This window comes from Cricetulus griseus, chromosome 7 (assembly GCF_003668045.3).
Source record: "Cricetulus griseus strain 17A/GY chromosome 7, alternate assembly CriGri-PICRH-1.0, whole genome shotgun sequence".
Classification (NCBI taxonomy): Eukaryota; Metazoa; Chordata; class Mammalia; order Rodentia; family Cricetidae; genus Cricetulus; species Cricetulus griseus.
This window is the reverse complement of record NC_048600.1, coordinates 17,864,859-17,888,532: the sequence shown is the minus strand read 5'-3', so window position 1 is coordinate 17,888,532 and position 23,674 is coordinate 17,864,859. Positions and strand designations below refer to the sequence as shown.

The 23,674-nt window shown below is 39.5% G+C and overlaps 1 long non-coding RNA gene across 2 annotated transcripts in view; it reads right to left on the bottom strand.

The window, feature by feature from the left end:
• The window catches only part of LOC103159655, an 81,995-nt gene that overhangs the window by 14,252 nt on the left and 44,069 nt on the right, over nucleotides 1-23,674 (bottom strand). The window contains exons 3-7 of one of the 2 annotated variants that reach the window (XR_004770842.1): nucleotides 19,556-19,635; nucleotides 10,726-12,219; nucleotides 7,530-7,605; nucleotides 5,506-6,056; nucleotides 4,427-4,511 (exon numbers count right to left, since the gene is read on the bottom strand). This is a non-coding gene — a long non-coding RNA (uncharacterized LOC103159655). The remainder of the gene's footprint in view (nucleotides 1-4,426; nucleotides 4,512-5,505; nucleotides 6,057-7,529; nucleotides 7,606-10,725; nucleotides 12,220-19,555; nucleotides 19,636-23,674) is intronic. The other variant, XR_003486963.2, reaches the window with a different exon arrangement.

The following is a 23,674-nucleotide window of genomic DNA, read 5'->3' as shown; positions in this document are numbered from 1 at the left end:
ATACTTCAACTGTAGCGTTTAGAACATATCATCTTTTCTTTTTTTAGAAATCCTCATTCCTTTTTAAGTGACTCAATTGGCCTTCTTCCTTATTTACTTAGGTTTCTGGAGATGTACAAAAGGGAAGCATGTTTCCCTAAATACTTCATTTTTTTTTCACAAAAATACCTCCTTCAGCACTTCATGGCTTTATTCTCTTCACATGTATATATTTATTCTCTTTCCTTAATTTCCCATGGATCCCAGTGTTTATGTTTGGTAAACACAAGTATTCAAATCTTTTAAGATTAAAATAGAAAACAGGACCTGGCTTCCCACTGCTCTCTCCCCACAAACCCCTCAGAACAGATCTTACACATTTCATCTTAATGACTACTTTGGACCCAAAATAATTTTTATTGATAACAGTAATATGGTAATTCATTAAGGTATGCTGTTACCCAAGTGCTAATTAAAAGCAAAGATAGTTGAAGGATAAAGAAGGGCTTGAAAGAACATCACACAAAAGTTCCTTCCTAATATATTTCTTGTCTGTCACACTTATTACTGCAGGGTGGGTTGGCAGGTTAATTATGCACTAGGCAGGAAAGCAGGTACAGAGGATGTTACAATCTCCAAAGCAAACACTTATAATCATTTTATCTAAATATAAGACAAACTTCCCTTGATGAGGGATTGCATTTAGTGATTATATGTAAGGAGACCTCTCTTCCTAAATATTTGCAGGTGGCATCAAGTAAAAATTTGACTTAATAAAGCTGGTAGAGGAATGCTGGCCCAATAGTCACTCTGACTCATAAATGTGGATCTAGGGTGGCTGTAAATTTACTTTGTTTATTACTTCAAAGAGTTCTGCATTCTCTAGATCCCTTTCAGGGTACCTTTCCCCCTAAATACAATACAATAATACAATTATCTGAAACTATGATTTTTTTTTCTTTCTGGTTTTTCAACATCCTCTCTCTCTCTCTCTCTCTCTCTCTCTCTCTCTCTCTCTCTCTCTCTCTCTCTGTCGTGAAACTCTCTATGAAGGCCAAGCTGTCCTTGAACTTACAAAGATCCACCACCTGCCTCTGCCTCCCAGTTGCTGGGATTAAAGGCACATGCCACTATGCCCAGCTCTTGAAACTAATTGAAAAGGACTGTATTCCTAGCTTGAATCTATCATGCAGTGTTGGAAGCTATCATGTCACTTAGGCAGTTGTTTTACTACACGAATGAACCTCTGGCCTGACTCCTGATGTTGGCCCCACACACATTTCCTGTCTTTTCTGAGATAAATCTCCTAGCAGGAAGTTTGTCTACACCTTGAATGGCCCATTATGCCCAAGAATGGTCTTGTTAGAAAGTTATGGTTGCTGTTGTTACATTTTATTTACGATTAACAAGGTACTAAAGACCCTTCTGCAGGGATTGATTCTATGTTGAGAACTAGCTCTGAAACACATTTGACAGGGGAGAGCTTCCAACCTCTGAATCATGGTGATCTACCTCCTAAAAGTTCTCTTTATCAGCCCCACCCTTATTCAATTTCCTTCATCCTTTCTACTTGCACCCCTACCCCCATGCTCTGAATAGTCTTATGTTAGGTTGTAGTCTTTGAAGATTACCATGATTCTCTAAGTGACGAGCTAACAGTACTTGGCAAGACATGTAATACACACAGCAACACTGATTACAGTGAGCTTGGTACAGTTCTTATTATCATTATATGTCTTCTGCTGTAGATCAGGTTCCCAGTGGCCATAAAGATAGTGGCTCTCCATTATTTGAGTTTATATGTAATCTAGAATATCCTCCGACCCTGTCCCCTCAATACTCTCACTATTCCAAAACAAGCATGGCTGAGATATTTTTAATCACACTGTTTTCAGATTTTAGGAAAAACAAAAATGGCATACTATTTCATAATCTCAATTTCTTTTCTCTTTCAAAATTTTTCTTCTCAAAATGGGTATTCTTTTCCATTTTGTTGATTGTACTTCATTATTTTATTTTCACTCCTCTTTACTCTTTGGAAAAATAAAATACAATTTAGTTATACAATGTAGTTACTGATTGCCAATCCATCTTATTTTACACACAAAATTATTACTTATGGAACAAATAATCCCTTGTATACAAGATTTAGCTCTGTTTCAGACAGTATCCATAAAGCAAATAGAATTCGAAGCTTGGAGGCTCTGAATCGGGCAACAACTACTATGAAAATATATTGTAGGCATAAGAGAGTGCTAAGGAGGCAGAATGATTCTGTCCACCTCTTGGCTTTCAAAATGTGTTATTCAATGGTCAAAATTATACTGACAGACCATTAGTTGATGCAATGCCATGGCAATATTGCCAGAAATGGCTAATGAATGCTAATGTACCCATGTAACACTCTTCATTTGTTCATAAATCTTTTATTGGTATCAGCAGATATTCAACTCATAAGAAAACAATAACCACTTATCAACAAAGCTAAGTGTAGAGGTTTGTTTTGTTTTGTTTTGATTTATTAGCAAAGTTTCTCTGGGGTCTGGAAGGAAAAAAATCTATTTCTTCTTTGATAACCCTTGACCAAAGCACAATACTTTGCTTCTTGAAAAATATTTGCACATCTGAAAATCATATTTGACCCTCATGATAACAGTGTGCATTAGGTAAAATAAAGATTATTGTCTTTCCATTGCAGATGAGAAAACTGGGGACTTGCGACAGCTTAGGTTAAAGTTATGAGGCTACTAAGTAGCAGAGCAATAGGTTTCTCAACTTCAGGTTTTCATTTATGCTACCAAAAGCCAATCTAAAATGCCAGACATTTACCCATTTCTTTGCCTGATGGGCAGCTTGGAGAAGAAAAACAGTGATACAGTTCTCTATGTGTGGTCCATATAGAGCATGTGAACTCATCAAAAAATATTCAGCACAGATTTCAGAAACTGAGATGCTGGGCTAATCTAATTTAGGTGTTTCTATGTGAAAGCTAAGCCAGAAAACCATGTGATGGATTCTTTTTAATATGGTATTATTGTCAGGGAATAGCTTCAATATGCACTGTAAGCATTAAATGCTAAAAATAATAACAGCAATTACAGATTGTTCTGACACCAGAAGAGCAGAATTGTGCTTCTTAACTGTATTGCCTTCAGCCAATAAAGATGCAAAACTACTTTTCTTTGCTCTCAAAAACTATTTTCTTCTGTACTAGATAACCAAGAGATGGCAGCATTCCATCCATCATTCAACAACTATATATTTTTCGGCTAAGAACTAAGATTTCCTCTTTTCCCAATGAAGTGCTGAGAACAAAGAATCAAATTTAAAATATGAGCCTATGTCATAATCGCCCATTGTCGCACAGATCCGATTGCCCTGGTCTGAGCTGATACCTGGATGACAGATAGCTATAAAGATTCAACAAACCCATTAAAAATAATGCATGGTCTATAGTTGATGGCAGTGTGAAAAGCCTCACTGAGTGATAACTCAAGAAATGGTGATATGTGACTTTTCCCCTTGGGTTTTAAAGGTTTTCATGTTTTCGGTACAACTTCTCTACATAATTTTAAAACTGACATGTGTTGTGTTAATGAAACTGGGACCACTCTGTGTTACATAGGTTGACACTGTGTTTGGAGTTCAACATATATCTGGGAGTGGGCTGTGTAATAGTTATGTCAGCCCCCAAGTATAAGCTAGTCTATGCATGGACTTCCAGATATGGATTCCTTTCTATGGAGAGCTAGAAGGAATAATTTATTAGAGAAGATTCTGCAGTGGCTAAAAGTTAAATATGTCAGAAGTTTGTGGTTCCAGTACTCAACTTGTCATAAATTTTTTCTCTTAAGATTTATTCCCATAATTAAGTTATTATTTTATGACAGAGGCCAATGGAAAAATAATTTTGATTCATTTTTCCTAACAAAAGTGAATACTCTTAAAGCGTATGGATTTATTGTGAGTCTCCCTTTTCTTTTCTTTTGGTGATTGTGTAGTTTTATGAGTAATTGCCTTCAATTGTCAAATAGCACATATTTGTCATAGAGTTAAGTTACCAGCCAATGATCGCTGAATGTGAAATAGCTTTAACAGTGTTGGAGACTGCAGCTTCTCTGCAAATATGTCTTATTGCTTTCTGCCTTAGTTGAGGTCATCACAGCCTCACTTGATCAGAGAACCACAGAGCTAGAAATCATCTGGGGTATTTATCTTCATCTCCCCTAAAGAATGACTCATTTATCCTAGAAATCTGAAAAGAGGTATCTAAAGGAGTCATCCACAATCTAGCAGCAATAGAGGTGGCATGGCTAATCTCTGGTCACGTGACTTCCAATCTCATTTGACTTCTGTTGATCCATGTTTCACAAAAGTGCTCTAATAATGATGCCCTTGGTATTTAAGTTGAGACAGTGCCATAGCTTTTTTCAGAAACCCTACTTACCTGGACTGGTGGTTTTGGTTTCATAATTTAAAATGAGATTTCAGGCTGAGGAAGTAGTAGGAGGGAGTAAGGAAATGATTGATCTCTGCAAATAAAAGGAGATGCAAGCAAGTATTTGGTACTCTCTAGAAGACATTGGTCTTCCATAATAGAATGAAGGTCCCATGTCCTCAGCTTTTCAATATCTGGAGCAGGGACTTTTATCTCTTGTAAGACAATCCTGTGCTCCTTTGTCTACACCTTCTAAAAGAAAGAGGTGACTGACCTCTGGATGCCTCTCCTATTTTTCTAAACCTTGGGCATTTTTGCTAAGCTATTTATCCACTTCAGTGAACCAAAGCTAAATTGCAGGTAGATACCAGTCCCAGACAGAGACTTGTTGACTCTCTCCACTTTTACCTTCACAGCAACAGCACCCCCAAGCCCAAGTGTAGGGTGTCATGCTTATGTATAAAGTGTTATTTCTGTGGATTCCATGCGTGCTTCTATACTACAGAAACTGGGCACTGGAATAAATAGTGAAACCTTCAGAAAGGAGTTTCTTCTTTAACGGTGTAACAGTACTCCCTCCATTAATGTGTGTGTGTGAGAGAGAGAGAGAGTCTGTCTATCTCCATGTCTCTTTTCTTAATAAAGCATTGTAGGGGATCTGACTATTGAAATGAACTGTAGGAATGGACCTAGATATCATTCTCAAACAGCTAAAAGAGTTGGATCACCTTAAGAGGGTCATTCATTCTTTTATTGTGTGCACAATGTGACTTATTACTTTACATATGGCATGTTAGTATTTGTTACCTGGTATAACTCTAGGCAACTGCTACCATCATTTGTTACCTGTCTTTTGTCTATAAAACTGAGATGTAGAGAAATTAAACATTCTGAGATCACACACTTAAGTTGTAAGGCTGGGATTTGAAGATACTTTTACTCTAGACTCTGTGTTCCCAGTTACCCTCTGCTATCTGCTTCAATCTTGAGCACCTTGAAAACAGGACCTGGCTAGTTCTGCTCTCTATGTTTGCGGAGCATTTGGAAGACACACAAAACATGAAACTTGGCAAGTGGTAGATTCATACCTGTCTGGGAAGTATGCTGAGCCTTCCTGATATGACCATAGGTGATGTTCAGCCCCAAGGCCAGTAGATGAGGCTGTCCTTTTTCATATGGCTGCTCCACTGAGATTAAAGTTCCAGCAGATCAGGCGGAGGTACTAGCATAGAAACCTGATCCCCAGGGCTCGACCTCCACTGAAAGAAATCTCACAGATATTGGTTGTCCAAAAGTCCCAGATTCATTTTGGGAGCAGACTTCACTCAGTTGTGCTTAATGAGTTGATTCATCTTCTCCCCCATCTCTCTCGCTCTCCCTCCTCTCTCAGTCTCTCACTCCTATCTGTGCCAATCTTCCACATTTCAGGTTTCTTTTTTGTTCATCACAGAGTTTCATTCTCTGTAATAAATCCTTTATTTGAGGTTTCACAATTAACTTATATCTTCTCTACATTGTATCCACTAACTTTGTTTGGAGAACCTTGGACCAAACTAGTGTCTTCTGCCATTTCATGAGGATAATGTGGCTTGTGATGAATCTGGACATGAGTTTACTGTTTGGAAAAGTTTCTTGAGACCTAGGAAACAGAATGTGGCAAAAATACCTCAAAAGCAAAACATAACATCCTCTCCATTACTAAGCACAAAAAAATCCATCAGAAACCCAGCCCAGGGAAGGGGAGAGCAGAGACCACAGCATCAGAAAAGAATCAGGTGACTGAAGACTTAAGAGAAGGTGACTGGGCTGGGAAACTCCCCATCTTTCTTATTCGTATGTCTTTACAGGATCAGGGCAGCTTTCATTCATGCTATTCATCATTTTGACATAGAAATAAACAGACTTCCATGGAATCATAATGGCTGCATTTCTAAAATATATTTACTTTCTTGGTATTTGCAGTGGCTCAACCATGAGTCTTGGTATTTCTTTATAGTAATACATACTGGCTGAAAAGTTTGTTTCATTGCACCGGATCCCATTATCTTTCAGGTGACTGCAATTCCCCTGACTTGGAAGAAGAGGAAAGGGCCTCTGTTATAGTCTGCACTACATTTTGGGAATATATATATATATATATATATATATATATATATATTAATAACTATGGTAAATGTTTTAAATATTATCTCATTTAAATTGGAAGCTAGTCTTATGAAGTAAGTATAATTTTGTCCATTGTAGAGATGAGAAGCCAAACATGTTTGCAAGGTGAAGAAACAAAAAACTGTCTAGTCACATCAGTAGTAAGTGGACGAGCTAAGGTGTGCATTTGTGCATTTTGGGAGTGTGATTGTGAATCAGGACTATATAGGGAATATACACCCTCAGTTCTCCTAGGGGTTTCATTTTGTTTCTGAGAGAAGGCTCTTGATGCTGGTCCTTCAGATGCTTGGGGGCTGCAAGATATGGAAATGATATAGGAAATAACTTTATTGGCAGGTTCCATTTGATGGCCTTTTGCAGTGGAGCCTTCTCTGACATATCTGATAGTGGTCATGGGCAAGACCATTTTAAGTACATTCTCCCCACTCCACTCTGCTCATGGACATCTTATCCCATAATGTGCTTTCTGTATAATTTTTCTTATGTACAGTATAAACTTATTAGGGGTGAGCCTTCTTTTTCTTTATTTATTTAACAACTAAGTCTTTATGTGGGTCTAGGTAAAATAGATAAAATTTATCACATAACATGTAATTGCCTTTCTGTGTCTGTGGCAAAATGTCAGTAAAGAAAGAAGTTGAGGGAAGAAAGACTAATTCTTGGTTACATTTTCAGAGGCCTTAGTTGATCACTCATGGCTCTACTGTTTCTGACACTATGCCATGGAGTAGATGTCAGCATAAAGCTCTTACCTTATGATCACCAGAAAAGCAAAAAGAGAAAGGGCAGAGGGGTGCCAGAGTCCCAATATCATTTTGAAGGCATACCCCAATGCCCTTTCTTCAAATGTATCATTTCCTGAAGTTTCTATGAGCTTTCTGTGATGTGGGCCTCGGGGGACTTAGCCTTCAATGCAAATACCTTTGGGCGGGCATTTTATACTCACCCTATGACATGCTGCATGGTGTATAGGATGTGGTACATTTCATAAATGCTACTGATTCGGTGATGAAACTCTGACTCTACAGGAAGAGCAAAGCAGACAATACCATATTGAGGACAGCTTCAGACGTGCCTGGAAAGTCACTACAGAGCAGACTTGCTCATTTAAAACAAGTGATTTGTCATGTGCTTATTTCCCCCTCATCTTCGCCTCCCAAAGTAGTCCTTGCTGTATTTCCTACCACTTGTGGATGTGAAAATTTGACATTCTCACTATACTGTGGACCATAGAAAGGCAAACACCATTTATCCTTGGGCCTAGCTCATGGCTGCTCATTACATATTTGAGGAACATTTGAAAGTGATTATCTATGGCTGTCTACATCTTCAGATGCTAGATACACTGCAGAAGTCATTTGGACTGGGTAGACTAAAACACAATCCTGTGACTCTGGGCTGACATACACACACACATGAAAGATTTTCATAAATAGAAAATGTGCCATGTGGCATTCTCAGAAACTGCAAATCAGTTCAGTGATAGAGAATTTTGAATTTCATTCTCTTAGCAAGTTTTTCTTGAGGTAATTTATTTTATTTTTTTTAATTATATGTATGTGTGTTGGGTTGTGTGTGTGTGTGTGTGTGTGTGTGTGTGTGTGTGTGTGTGTGTGTGTGTGCGCGCGCGCGCGCACGTGCGCGCGCACACTAGAGGCATCAGATTTCCCTGGGCCTAGAGTACAGGCAGTTGTGGGTCATGTGACATAGCTGCTGGGACCTGAGTTCAGGTTTTTCTGCAAGGGAAGTCTAGGCTGCTAGCCACTATGCCATCTTTCTAGCTCCCTTTTCTAAGGAAGTCTTAAAAGCAGCAGTTAGTAAACAGGAGAAACACCAAGCACACGATGCTGACCCTGAGCTCTCAAAAGGCAGTACTCCTGTTCTTCTTGAAGTACAGATGATGATTCATTCGTCAAATACACACCATTTAGCCAGAGTGTGTTAACTTCTGAGGTCATACATGAAAGTCAGCAATACCAGAGGGGTGCATTATAAATGGAGTCTCACAGATACTAATAGAAGGGACATTTGCTGCATTCATGGGACCCAGGAATTCAGACCAAAGATGGAGAATTTCCTTTTATTTTCAAGGTAACATAAATAAAGGGTTTGATGGGCTTCTCTTAGTCAGCACAGACTCCAGTTGGGCAGTGAGTGGCTTTTCTTCCTGTAATTCAGATCCCTGCAGAAACTGGCTGCTGGCTTAGAAATGGAAGCGTGAGAGAAAAGCTGCTCCAGGCTGAATAATTATTTCATGTCTGATCCCTAAGTCTAATACCAAGTGAGCTAAGCAAACCCTTTAGTATAACAAATACTTGCATTATGCCTATAGGAGCAAAGAGACAAATAGGAAGAGGCAGCCAATTCTGTTACCAAGGCAGGCGCCAGTGAGGATTGCCAGGGGGCATTTGCTGTGGCTAACAACAAAGTCTACCTCCACATAATATTTGGGGCATGCTGCTAGCTTCTTACCCTGGCCCCCCACAAGAAGGATGCTACTCGCCTGGATGTTAGAACCACTCTGCTTCCAGCCTGGACGTGATGTTTGGTAAATTGATTTCCATTTTTACTAACTAAAAGCTCCTCCACTAATGGAAACATGATTTCTAGGTACCATATGGGCACATGGATATTTTCTAATTTAGTAGCTTGACTATTCTCTGTTCAGCTTTATATTAAGACATTTTATTATAATTATTTATTCTGCCGCCGGCTGAAACAAACAGAGCTATTTGTTGAAAGGTTAAATGATGAGAGCTGATGACTTCCACTCCTGCTTGGGGGAATGAAAGCAGATATGTCACCCACATTATTTCAATTATGTTCCGGGAAGCAAGGGTGTCAGGAAAGAGTGTGGCCTGCCGTGTTGATCAAAGGACAGTGGAAAAGCGCGGCTCTCATTCACAACCTTTGTCTCATGGCCTGGCGGAGCTGGAAGGTCCTCAGAGACCAGTGATTAAAATGGTTAGTTTTAGAAATCAGAAGGTCTGAGAAGAAAGGGTGACTCCCTCAAGTCCACCCATCTGAGGGCATGTTTCAGAAAGTTTGAGTTCCCCCTCTGAACCTCCATTACTCTGTGTTCCCACTTGCAGATGGTGGTGTTTCTTTTTTTTTTTTTTTTTTTTTTTTTTTTTTTTTTTTAGGAAGGACACAGTAGTCATGGTGGTTTCAAAAATCTGTCTGGAAAAGTAACATTTAGAAAACCTGTATATATCATTTTCAAGGAAATGAAAAGGATCACTAATAACCTATTACCTAGAATATGTGGTTGGTATGCTACTTATATGGCCTATCTATATTAACAACTGAGCTTCCCAAGACCACTTTGTCTTTCTTATTTTCTGAATGATATATGTTTCAATAGTTATGTGTGGCAACTTAGTCCCCAGTGCAGTGGCTTGAAGGGGTATCTCCTCTGGGAAAATATCAAGCCTTAAGTACCCTTTATGAATGGGGTAGAAACCATTATCAATAAGGTCTCAAAGGAGTCCATTAGCTCCTTGCCAAAGAATAGAGCTAGAGAAAGCTGTCTGTAAGGCAGAGAGCAGCTTTTTGAATCTATGCGCATGTTGACTTTGACTTTGTAGCCTGTAGAGCTGCAAGAAACACATGGGTGGTATTTGTAGCTTACAAACTCTGGGGTTTCTTGCTATAACAATCTGAATGGAATTGTGTTACAGGAAGTCTTTTGTCTTGCTTTTGGTACTGCTGAGGGGGGAAGAAATGTTCTGTGCTAGAGCCAAGCTCTTGTCTATTGGCCCAAAGATGTCTGCCTCTCCTTCCTCCTTATCCTTTCCCATTTCTCTACATTCTTCCCTCTCTCTAGACTTGGTCAATGAGGTGTTGCTTTATGACTGCTGAATAATAACTGACTCTCTGTCTCTCTGTCTCTGTATACATACATATATATGTACACACACATATACATGCATGCAAGCATGCATACATATGCACATACATATATACATACATGCATGCATAAATGTAGGTGGATTTTTCTTTGGGCTGCCAGCAAGAAATTACATGGAGACTTATTAATAACTATGAATGTTTGGCCTTAACTTAGGCTTGTTCCTAACTACTTCTTTAACTTAAATTAACAATTATCTTTTAATTTGTATTTTTTTATATGGCTTGGTTACCTTTACTCTGTATTGCCCATCTTGCTTCCGCTCCATCTGGCTGGCGACTCTTCTTTCTTCTTCTCCGTGTCTTCTGTGTCCAAAAGTCCCACCTACCTCCTGCCTAGCTATTGGCCATTTAGCTTTTTATTAAACAATCACAGTGACACATCTTCATGGAGTGTAAAGGAATATTCCACAACACACACATACACATATTCAAGTAATATTTTCCCCATTGGGAAGGTTTCTTGGAGTAGTTGCAACTTGAATTAGAAATCAAAACATAGAAGTGTTGTCTAACAAAAGAGGAAGAGAAAGTACATTTCATCTAAGACGTGCTGAAACTAGCATGGTATGTGAGGGATGGAGTAAGGCTATCACTAGGAGACATGATGTTTCAGTTTCATTTGCTCAAGGACACAGACAATGGCGAGGGTAGAATATAATAGGAAAAAATATGCTAAAATTCATACTGAAAAGTTTGGACTAAATACTCTGGGTGTATAAGTTAGCGTTACACTACAATTAGTTCCTGTCAAGAATTAAACAGGATTATATGTAAGATGGCAATCATTCTTTTTTGATTGGTGACTTACAGAGAGAGAGAGAGAGAGCTATCTCTTCCCCCAACTCCCACATCCATCTGGCCCCAACCTTATTCTCTGTCAATCTAAGTCAAATTTAAAATAAGAAAAAAAATTGTGTCATTGAAGTTGTCTATATTTTGCCAGTTATGTCTAGCTCCTCAACACTGTCTATGATTAAATCAAATGTACAAATAAGTGCTAATGGTCTTACTGTGACTTAAGTTAACAGCATTTGGAGTTTCATTCAACACATGTTCAGCATATATTTGTTGTCTTTCTGTATGTCTGAAATTGGGATGGCACCTGGGACTTGGAACAAGAATAAAATTGGGACAGACTCTCCCTCACTAGATTAGTGGTTCTCAACTTGTGGTTTGAGACCCCTCTGGGAGATATAACAACCCTTTCACAAGGGTTTCATATCATATATCCTGAATATCAGATATTTACATTGAGAGTCATAACAGTAGCAACATTACAATTGCAAAGTAGCAAAAGAATGATTTTATGGTTGTTGGTTGGGGGAGGGTCAACACAACATGATGAACTGCATTAAAATGTTACAGCATTAGGAAGGTTGTGCTATAGAGGAAATAAATGTTGGAAAATATTCCAAAGGTAATGGTAGAAATCTGAGAACTAAAAGTCACATGGAGGGTAGGTGCCTAGGTTGGGGGTATGGGCTTCAGAGGTGCTTGTTGATTGACATCCTTTTGTGCTGGGGATCCTGTTCCTACTGTTTCTCCGAAGGCTTTATGTTCTCTTCTTGGCTTTCTCTGATGTTCCTCTTTCAATAACATTGCTGGTATTGGTGTGCTAAACACACATAATTTTTTGCTGACTTCAAAGCATGGATTTGGAAGATGGCTTAGTCAGTGCCATGTTTGTCTCTCAAGTGTGAGGACCTGACGTCAATACTCATAACCTATATGAAAAAGAAGAAGAAGAAAAGAAACAGAACAAAACAAAATAGTAGGGTAGAACAAATAGGTAATACTAGCAATGGGGAGATGGGAGGCAAAGATAGGAAGGTCCCTGGAGCTTACCAACCTGCTTTGCCTACTTGGCCAGACTCCAGGTATTTGGCAGACCCTGTTTATAATAAAGGTGGAAGGTATATAAAGAATGACACCTAAGTTGTTCCCTAACCTCCACTGCACGGGCACAAACATGCACCTGCACATACACATGGGCACCTGCACATGCATGAACATGCACACACATATACCATCACCTCTGCAACCATTGTCACTCCTTTCTGTCCCTTTTCTAGTCTTTTCTGCTTCTTTGAACATGTTTTCTTGAACGTCTTCCAATGGGTCTTTATCTGGTCCTCAGTACTTCCTAAACTTCTCTCCTAAGGAATTCTGATGATTCATTTGTTGCTAGTCCATGTGACTTCTATCTTTGAGTCCTCGGTGACATTCAACAGAACTCAGTTCTGTCATCTTGGAGCTGCTGTCTCCAGTCTTCACATGCCTTGGCATCCAGGAATCTAACTCACTAGGCTTTCCTCCAAGTCAGTGTTACTTCTCAGCCTTTCAGGGGTTGGTCATAAACCCTATTCTTATTTCATATCCATTTTTCTCCTTTCTTTGCATTCTCCTTGCATGATGTCACTTTTTCCCTGGGTTTAAAAAATCTCTCTATGCAAATTGCCCATAGGTGGCATCTTCAGTTTTTATCACTTCCTAATAATTTATTTATGGGTATCATGTTCTCTTTATGTTTCCACTTGGATATCATCTGTATCTCAACCTCAACACAAGAGGCACAATTTGGTTAATTTTCCACTTAATTTTGCTCTCCCATTTCTGGGAGTTTATGACTTTGCCACCATATACCTATTTCCTCAACTCAGAATGTTTCCTGGTTTGTTTCTTTCCCTCAGTTCCTATGTCAAAGTATTGTAGACTACCTCTAAATTCAGATCTTAAATTGTGCATTGTATTCTCTTTATTCATTGCCGAGGAATAAATCTAGAGCCTCATGTATCCTCTCATTCTACCTCTTGTCATGCCCAACCCAATAGTTTCTTCAGACCAGTCAAAGCCAAAGCCACTACTTTTAGACTAATGCACCAGCTGCCCAGCCAAGTTTCCTGTTCCCCTAACACCCACCTGTAGATAGAGTTGTCATTTTTTAAATGTCAACCAAGGCCATATGCAATGGTATGCACTTGTAATTCCAGCACTTGAGAATCAGAGACATGAGTATTGCTATTCCTTTAAGGCCAGCCTGGGCTACATAGCAAGACTAAAGACTCAAACACTGAACCAAAAGAACCAAGTAACCACATCATCTTCATTATACCCTAATTCCTTCTGTGGTGGTTTGAAAAAAGATGTCCCCCAAAGGGAGAGGTGTTATTAGGAGATGTGGTCTTGTTGGAGGAAATGTGTCATTGTGAGGACAGGCTTTGAGATCTCTTTTGCTCAAGCTTCCCTCAGTGTAACTTTCAGTCAACTTCCTGTTGCCTGAAAGTGTAGGACTCTAAGCTACTTCTTCAGCACCACATCTGCCTGCATACCATGTTCCCTGTCCTTAAGATAATGGACTGAACTTCCGAAACTGTAAGCAAGCCACTTGAATTCTTTTTAATTTAATAAGAGTTGTCATGGTCATGGTGTCTCTTCACAGCAATTAAAAAAAAAAAAACTAAGACATCATAGTGTGTGCCTATTTCCCTGGTGTAAATCTCTCTACTATGCACAATCGTAAGCTATCACAGAATCCTGCCAGTGTAAAAGGCTTTCTTTAGCTAGCACAAATGAGCCTGTGTCTTGTGTGATATTTCATCACAATTACCTTGATCTTCATTTATTTTCTCAAACACACTACTTGAGAAAAACACCCATTTCAGGTGATAGATTCCATTCTTAGCTTTGTCTGAATATCGAATTCTCTTCATAATATGGAGCAAGAATATTATCACTACTTACGTCTCATCAGAGCTCAGAGCTGTCCTTGTTGAGATTTTCTTGGAAAATCCTACAAGTTATCCTATTATTCTCTCATACATCACTCAGTAGCAATCCTCTTTGTATGATTCACCATTTGATGTCTGCCTAACATATATATATATATATATATTTATTTATATTCTTCTTGCCTGACTGCAATATCATCTCTATAACCCCAGGGTCCTTACCTATCCTCCACACTGTGATATACTCAGTGCTCAGAGTGGTGCCCAATACCTAGTGCTCAATTTGAAAAACAAATCAATGAATAAAATAACATTTCCAGCACAATTGATTTTTGCTTGCTTACATGGTCTTTGTAATAAGTCAGAAATCATATTTCTCAAACATAATTTACTTTTCTCGTTTTTTCCCCCATTTTGCAGATACTCATTTTCTACCTGGCAAAGCTGTGCTTGTCCCTTTGCTCTTCAAATGTCAAAATATTTTTACCCTGCATGACTCTAATCAAACTCCCATCCTACCACACACTTATTACAGCGGTGGTCCTCAACCTTCCTAATGCTGTGACCCTTTAATACAGTTCCTAATGTTAAGTAATCCCCAACCATAGCATTATTTATTTTGTTTCTATTTCATCACTGTAATTGTGCTACTGTTATGGATCTTAATTTGAATATCTGATATGCAGGATATCTGTTATGTGACCCCCCACACACACACCCATAGATCCAAAACTACTTTTCTACAGTGTTGAAAACCAAATCCAGAGCCTCCTCTACTAGGAAAGCACTCTACCATTGAGCTGCACTCTCAGCCACTGCCCCTTTTTTTCCAATAAATCTTTTTAATTAATGGTTATTCTAGGCCATAGAGTTTCTCAACTTTGGATGCTAGAGTAGCAAGAAGCCTATGTTTGTGCTAATTTTTCACATCCTTCTGAGTGACACATCATGTTCTTTCCTTGTCCTGTGTTTTTCTTCATTTGCATCTTTATTTAATACTTCCAAAACCCATATAGTCTTCCAGACCCTTACCTCTGAGTTCCTCCAGTTCTGCTAGAGAAGTGAATCTCCTTTAATATCCACTAAGACTCTTTCCTGCATGATGTATTTTTTAAAAGTTCATATATACATGCTTGTGTGTCTTTCTGTGTGCATATAAGCATGTGTGTGCAGGTAGCCAGAGAAACCAGAAGAGGGCCTTGAAGTTACAGATGTTGATGTGTTATCTGAAATGGGTGCTGGGAACTGAACTCTGATCCTTTCAAAGAGTAGCAAGAACTCTTAATCTTGAGCTGTATGTCTAATCCCTCCACTGAGATTCTTGAGCCATTTCATAAACAGAGCATATATTTAGTGACTATCAGTTAGCTAGATATATTCTTATACTGCTCAAATGTGCATGAGCTGAACTGTCTTTGGATTTCTTTTGTAGATACATCATTTCTTGCCTTTTTCTCCAGAGGTCTCAAGTGTATGCATTACAACAAAAAGTACCCATTTCTACTAGCTGTAGTTTGTTGAAGCAATGTATCTCATAAATCTTAATCAGATGAGAAAAAGGAAAATGAAGCAAGGAAAGTGGTCAATATTTCTCTACATAGCATGCTCTCTAGGTTCTAGTAAAGTTGTCAGCTCTATGGTTCTTCCCTATCTCCTGGCTTTGTATAAACATTGTTAATCCCTTAATTTAACTCCCATTAAGTAAACTTAATAACTTGCCCAGTTTGAGAATGCCTATTTACTACTTAATTGTGTAAGTTTTTTTTTTCCTTTTCACAGGACCTGAACCTTTTTTAGTACATAACTTGAATTCCAAATCTGTTGTTAACTTCTCTTTAATTACTTCTGATAGAAATAAGACTCAACAAAATGTAACTCAATTATGTGTGCCCATGTCGTCATCCTTTTATGGATTCAAATTCCTCTGCACATGACAAAGGAATTTTCATCTCTGGTAAAAAGGAAATTTTCAGAAAGATGACAAATGACTAGCTGCTTTAAGTATCTTTGACTTTCTTCAGTGCTCATCACAACTGTTCTAGGGCATGTCTATCATTTCTCACCTGGCTGAAGAGCAATCCAAGGATTTCTGTCATTAATTAAGCCATGCCTTTAATAGGTCTTCTCAAATCTGTTCTACCACATTCAGAGTGATGTTTATTGGATATAATGCTAACCATGCCTCATTGCTATATTTGTTACTTGTCTCATTGCTATTAGAAAAATCCCTAAAAAAACCAATTAAGGATGGAAAGTTCATTCTGGCTTACAGTTCTAAGTGCTGCAGTCCAATATGGTGGGGCAAGGTCCAGTAGTAGGATCCTGAAGTGACTAGTCACATTCATCCATTGATGAATGGTACCATCTACATTTGAATTTCTTGCCTCAATTAGCCTACTTTAGATAATCCCTAACAGACATGCCTAGAGATTTGTTTTCATGGTGAGTCCAAATTCCATCAGGTTGACAAGCAAGATTAACTATCACAACCCATCACCCATCTCTTCTTAAACACAGAAATATCAGTTTAGTACGAATATCTGCTAACGCCCCCTCCATGGCCTGAGGAAACATCTCAAACTCTGACTTCATTCCAGCTTCTTCAGCTCCACTCCTACTGTCCTTCCTTTGCTCCATTCACTTCGGTAACACCAGATTTCATTTATTGTCCCAGGTTTCTCACATTCCCTACTGACATGAGTCTTTGATACACAGTTTCCACTCCCAGGAATTTTCTTTTTTTGGCTCCCTCCATGACCTCTTGATTATATCTAGATCTTACTACTTTCTTTACTTGGTATTCCTGACTTTTCCACCTAGGTCATAACTCTTTGTTTCCAAATTTCTTCTCTTCACAGCACTCACTATAGTAGCAACATTACATTTACTGGGGTGGTTGGTGGTATAATGATAACACTTTTAGCTTACAAGCTCAGCAGAAAGAATGTCCACATTGCTCAGTCACATAACCAGAACCAGGTAGTGCTTGGGACTCAATAAATATTTGCAAAACACACCAATATGTGATCCTATTCTAGTTCTAGTCGAAAGCCTAATATCTACTTAATTTCTTTCCAATTATATTCATTATTCCTTTGATCAGTAGTTCCATATTAATCAAATAAGTAGACAAATCATCATGACAAAAAGAGCACACTTTCATGAAATTATGTAAATAGTCCGGATTCATTTTAAAGCAGTGGTAAATACAGGTAAAAAAAGAAAAAAAATCCCATAGATAAGTGTCATTAATATTTAGGAGTATATTCTTTCAAGCATCTATTTCTCTGTGATTCAGGAGTCCTTTGGATACAAGCAGCACTAAATGAAGAAAACAGAGTTTGAATAAAGTAGTGAATTTATTGGAAAGACTCTAATAAGGTCACATAATCGAACAAGAGACTAATACTCTAATTATAGAAAGGCAAGGAGAGCCACTGGAACCGGAGTCTCGGATGCCCATTACTATTCTTAGTCTTTGTTTCATTCCGGATGTCCTTTCTATCTGACCAGTTTTCTTATGTATTTCTGCAAGCCAGTCTCCTCTCTGGGGAGGAATGCTAACTCTGCAGTAGAAAAGACTTTCTGATTTTCAGCTTGATAAAAATTCTGATTTGAAGAAGAGGGGATTCTTATTGGCTGTTATCTTGACTCAGATCCTGAGCAAGGCAGCTGACCTCACACAGGACTGTGTTCATATTTTGAAGAAGGGGTAGCTACAAAATAAATCAACAAAGGAACAGACAACTAAATATGGTTAAAAGAGGACTGAGCTATGACTTAGTGGTTGAGTGGTCTTCTAGTATGTATAAGGCCTTAGGTTAAAGCTCCAGTATGACCAGAGATGGGGAGGTGGGGAGAAAATTTAATAACGATATCTTCAAAACAGATATTTAAAAACTTCGTAGATAACCATTACAATGTTCATGCATGTGTACGTGTGTGCACTTGTATTTCATAGCATTTAGTCCATGTAATGACTGATACAACTTAACCATCTTTAAAAGAATTGCTGCATTCCTGGCAACATTGGAGGCCAGGAAAATCAAGGCTTTTTCTGGGATTGGTAGGGAAGGGCAGTTTCCATTGCCATCTTAATTTTGCAGTTGGGGATGCCGCAGATGAATTAAAGGTGTAGAAGCACAGGGCAGGGGAGCATGCCTAGAGGGAGGATGAGCAAAAAAAAAAAAAAACTGGATTTAGGCCACAAGGAGGAAAGTCATTCAGAGAAGAGGCTAGCAGCCCAAATGAGCTCATTTCTGAGAGAGGAATCAGGAGTTAATGAATAAAGATAGAAGTAGGAATCTAAGGAGATAATTGGCCTTACTAGATAGAAGGTCTCTTGCCGGAACAGTACATCCTAAAAATGCTAATGCAAAACCCGGAAGATTGGGACTGCGTTAGATAAGAGCAGGCTCATCAGGGCTATTTGCAGAAAAGTCAGGAAGGGCCCCAGAGCAGGGGTATAAATCAGCAATCAGTCATAAGGAGGACTGGGGATGTCACTCATTTTCCTCAGGACGCAGCCTCTTCCTCAGGTCTCCTGGGGTTGATGAGACTGTTAGCTTTCTCTCTTCACAGCAATGAGCATAGTGAGGCCAGCTCGTCTCCCATGAGGTCCACTTTGTCCTCATAGGCCTGTGCTCCTGGATGGATCATCAGAGTGAGAGCTGGGAGAGCCTATTCTTGGCTGCCAGCCTCACTCCTTTGGTATGCTCTGCCCCAGGGGGCCTTCAACCCTGGCTGGGCAGACCAGGCCACTGCCAGCTACCCTGTGAGCGCCATTAGCATTATTTAAATACCATTTCACGTTTTATACACTCATGGCAGGTAACATGATCTCAAATTCATGAGGCATCTGCTCTCTCCTCATCCATCCACTCCGGTGATGAGTCTTTAAAGATATTTTTTTTTCCTAAAGACTTTAGGTTTGAAGCTTTTTTTTTTTTTTTTTTTTTTTTAAACAGAAGTTTAAGACTTTGAAAAGTCATGCTCAGCAAAAAAAAAAAAAAAAAAGTAATTTATACTCTCTAGTTAATAACCTCTTATGTGCTTTAATAATTTAAACCAATTATCAATGGGAAGGTCTATGGTGTATACTTCAATGATTGCTTTTCGTATATTTCCTCCTTTCTTCCATGCTGTATGCCACTTGTCCCCAATGTGTCTCTAGTGTCTATTATCTCTGCTCTGCACATAAAATAACTTTCACTAGCCAGGAGAACATGACCTTGACACTGAGAAAAGCAGTCCTTTAAAGGATAGCTCAATTAAAATCCCAGACCTCTGTTCCTGATTGGATTTCATTACTATTCATAAGACAGTGTCTTACCAAGTCACGTGCTTACTGGGCCCTCAAGGAAGCTTTCTGAAAGGTGCTTTAGAGTTCTCAGTGGGATATCTGCCCAAAGCCTGTGGATAAGAATCAAGAAGAGCTCATCAGCCTGACTTGATTTGAGATGCAAATGTCCATGTCTGACCCTCTGTTAGATGGGGAACACCATGAGGGAAACTGTAGTGAAGTAATTAGTATTGCTGAGAGATTCAAAGTGGCTAAGTTTGAATCCATTGTCTGAAATTTAAAAGCCAGTGATTCTGAGCAACAACTTACTCATCTGTAAAATGGGGAGAGTAATGTGTTCCTTGTAAGGTTGACAGGGTACATATGTGCCCCTGACTTTTTCCTAGCACATGGTTAACACCTAAGCTTAGAGTAGTGGTTCTCAACCTTCCTTAGGCTATCACCCTTTAATACAGTTCCCAGTGTTGTGGTGAGCCCCAATGATAAAATTATTTTCATTGTTATTTCATAACTGTGATTTTACAAATGTTATGATTTATAATGTAAATACTGTCTTTTCCAATGATCTTTGGGGCTTGAGACCCACAGGTTGATAGCCACTGGTTTAGATGATTATAATAATAACCAGAGGAGCCAATGAGCTACTTTTCTTTTTTCTATACTTTGTGTTCTTAATGGCCAATGATGACTGGTAGAAAATTTATATCGTCAAGGTTTAGATAATACTAGTTGAGAGTGTGAGGAAGTGAAGAGAGAAAAAGTACATTGCAGCAGACAGGGAAGGAAGTATCATTATAGAGATATGATATGGAGGTCACAAATACATGATTGGTGCATATGGAATCACATAGAATACAAAGGACTAACGTCTTATCCTCAGTCAAGAGACAGGCTATCTTAGTTAGGATTAGTATTGCTGTGATGAGACACTATGACCAAAAAGCAAGTTAGGGAGGAAAGGATTTATTTGGCTTATCCTTCCACATAACAGTTCATCATCAAACAAAGTCAGGACAGAATTCAAGAGGGTTGAGACCACAGGAGATGATGCAGAGGCCACAGGAGGGGTGCTGCTTAATGGCTTGCTCCTTGTGGCTTCCTCAGCTAGAACCCAGTGCAACCTACCAAGGGGTGGGATAACCCACAATGGGCTGAACCCTCCCTCATCAATCACTAATTAAGAATATGTCCTATAGGCTTGCCTACAGCCCAGTCTTGTGAAGACATTTTTTAAATTGAGGCACTTTCCTTTCTGATGTGTCAATTTGACAATAAGCTATCCAGCAGGGCATTAGGGGTGAAACATCTTTAATTCAAAAAAAAGATAAAATGTCTGCACTAAGCAGATGACTAGAATGGGTATCATGGGCAGAATCTATCCATATGTTATTATAAGGCTTTGGAAAGGGAGCCCGATGTTTGGTGGTTTGCAAGAGAATGCTCTTATAGGCTCATCTATTTGGATGTTTGGCTCACAGTTGGTGGACTTGTTTAGGAGATGTGGCCTTGATGGAGATGGTGTGTCACTGGAGGTGGACTTTGAGGTTTTGAAAAATCTGTACCAGGCCCAGTTTCTATTTCTGCCTCCATCTTAAGGGTCAGATATAAGCTCTCAGCTACTGCTTGCCTGCTGCCATGTTTGTCACTATGGTGGTCATGGATTAATAGTTTGAAATTGTAATCAAGCTCCCAATTAAATGTTTTATAAATTATATTGCTTATAATATCTCCTCACTGCAAAAGACTGGGGTTATATGCCTTGTGCAAAGCCATAACTAGTATTTTGAAGGCAATTGCTGAAATTCTTTCTCCCTTGTAACTGGCTTTGCTGCTATATCAGGAATAGTATATGAAGCTGAGCATGTGTGGCATGAACATGTATTACACATATGTATAAACAAGGAATATTCTCATAGATAATGCCATGAATTGAGAGGATTAGATGGGGTCAAAACCCTGGCAGTTTGGATGAGTGTTCCAGAGTGGCCTCTCCAACTTCCAGCTACCCCCTGAAAATGCTGTACTGTCTAGAATATTATAGTGACTCTAGACTTGTGGCCATGTCTTAGACTTGAACACTGTCAGCATCAGAAACTAGATCATTTTTATGAGCAGATTGACAGCTTGTACATTACAGGACTTATAACAACATACTGATTTGTCCCTTCTAAATACCATCAGTGACTTCTCAATGGTGACAATAAAACATGCCTTTAAACAATGCCAAGTATCCCTTGAGTGAGGAACAAAATTATCCTTCTGAGAGCCACTGCTCTAAGAAGTGATAATTGTGGAAACAGATATACCTGGAAACTTTTCTACATGCTGTCCAGCATTTCTGGCCCAAGTGCTATTGAGATTGAGGTCTATTTAGGAGCCTCTGATTTCTTGATATGAGCCAGGTACCATGTTGTAAAAGTCCCATGTCTTCGTCTAGCAGAATCAAGGCAGATGTTGTAATGAAGGGACCAGCTCTCCATTTTGAAAGCTATTACAGCCTAGCAGTGCTTGCCTGATCTTGCCTTGGTCACTAGGAGGTCAGATGCCTGCCCATTTCGGCAGCCATGGCAGTCTAACACATGTTTGCCTGACCTTGACCTGGTCACTAGGAGGTGAGATGCCTGCCTCGTGGCAAGGAACCAATCAGAAGTTAGCAGGTGGTGCTATGCTTTATGGTTCTGGGTGTGCTTTACAGACAAGTGCACAACAATGACTTGCAAAGCAAAGCAATCACCCTGGGAGGGCCTATGGGCCATAACAACCAGTTGACCAATCAACACAGGGCAGCCTGGAGGCACACCAATCCTGAGCCTGTGTGTACCCCTAGACCCTCCCCTTATGCTGCCCTATAAGATCTCTATGCTGTGGCTTTGCAGCGTCTTTCTTAGCCATCCCCCATGGTGGATGGATGAAAGGCCGGAGCTAACATGGGGTTAGCTCGTTAAACAACTGCAATAAAGCCTCTTTCTGTTTGCATCAAGTTTTCTACTCTGCCTAGTGATTGGGGTCACTGCGGTCCTGGGCCGAGATCCTGGGGCCCTGAGCTTCCACAGGTCTTTCAGTAATACATTAAAGAATTTACAGATGAAGAAAAATGTAACCCAAGTTTAATGTCGCCCCCCTATTCATTATGACCTCAGTTCAGTACAGTCTCTTGTCAATTTAGCATTATCACCTTATTTCTGGTTGCATCAGTCAGGGGTAGGTCTGTTTGCAGAAGGGCTGTGCTGGTTACATGCTTGGACTTTCTTTACTGTTTCCAGTGGGCCTCTGTTCCATACAGACCATGGGGAACTCACCTCTATTTCTGCAGAGGCAGTCATAGAGAAGTGTGGTATATTGAGTAATTGCTAGGGTCCGGCCTATATCAGTCCTATGCTGTAAGGGTCATCTATTCTGGACTGATGTCTTTGGGGCTGTGATGGGAACCAGCTGAACAGCCCCAGGTCCAACCCTGAGTGAGGGAGTGTGGACGAGGGGAATCCTAACTATCCAATGGTGTTAACGACAAGACAGAGATATCTCCTCATCTCAGGAGGGCTCTCAGTCAATACTGGAGACCATGGTATATTTAAGCATCCTCTTAAATAGTTTTCCAAAACCGTAGGTTATGGCAGAAGACATATGTTATCACGTATAGAACAGATATCAAATATTCCCTTAAGCCCTAGAGACAATCCTAGGCTGCACATACTCACTAGCCTTTGGGTGGTTGTAGGCTTGCCCAGGGCCTAGGTCTTTTGTTACACAAACTAGGAGCCATTCCCCACCAAGGATAGGCACCCAGAAGTCATGAGCTGGCATCTGAAAGACAATAGGAGTTCTGAACTCCTAGAATTCTTGGCTGGGCAGACCATATTTCTGAGAAATAACATTTGATCCCCTACTGTATTGGACACATTTTAACAGGGCCAGCCTTAGGCCAAGATGGAGGAGGCTAAACATGAACCCTTTGTGATTGTTCTAATAGAGCCATGTTCAGTAGGGACATCTGAGCCTGTCATTTTCTCTTCCAACATCTGAGTCTATGCTCTGTACCTATAGGTGAATGTGTGCCTTTAAAACACATTTCCTAGGACAGTTGCAGTTTTAGAATTTTATCTCTTACTTAGAAGTTTTCTTCCCTCTATTAAATGTTTTTGCAATATA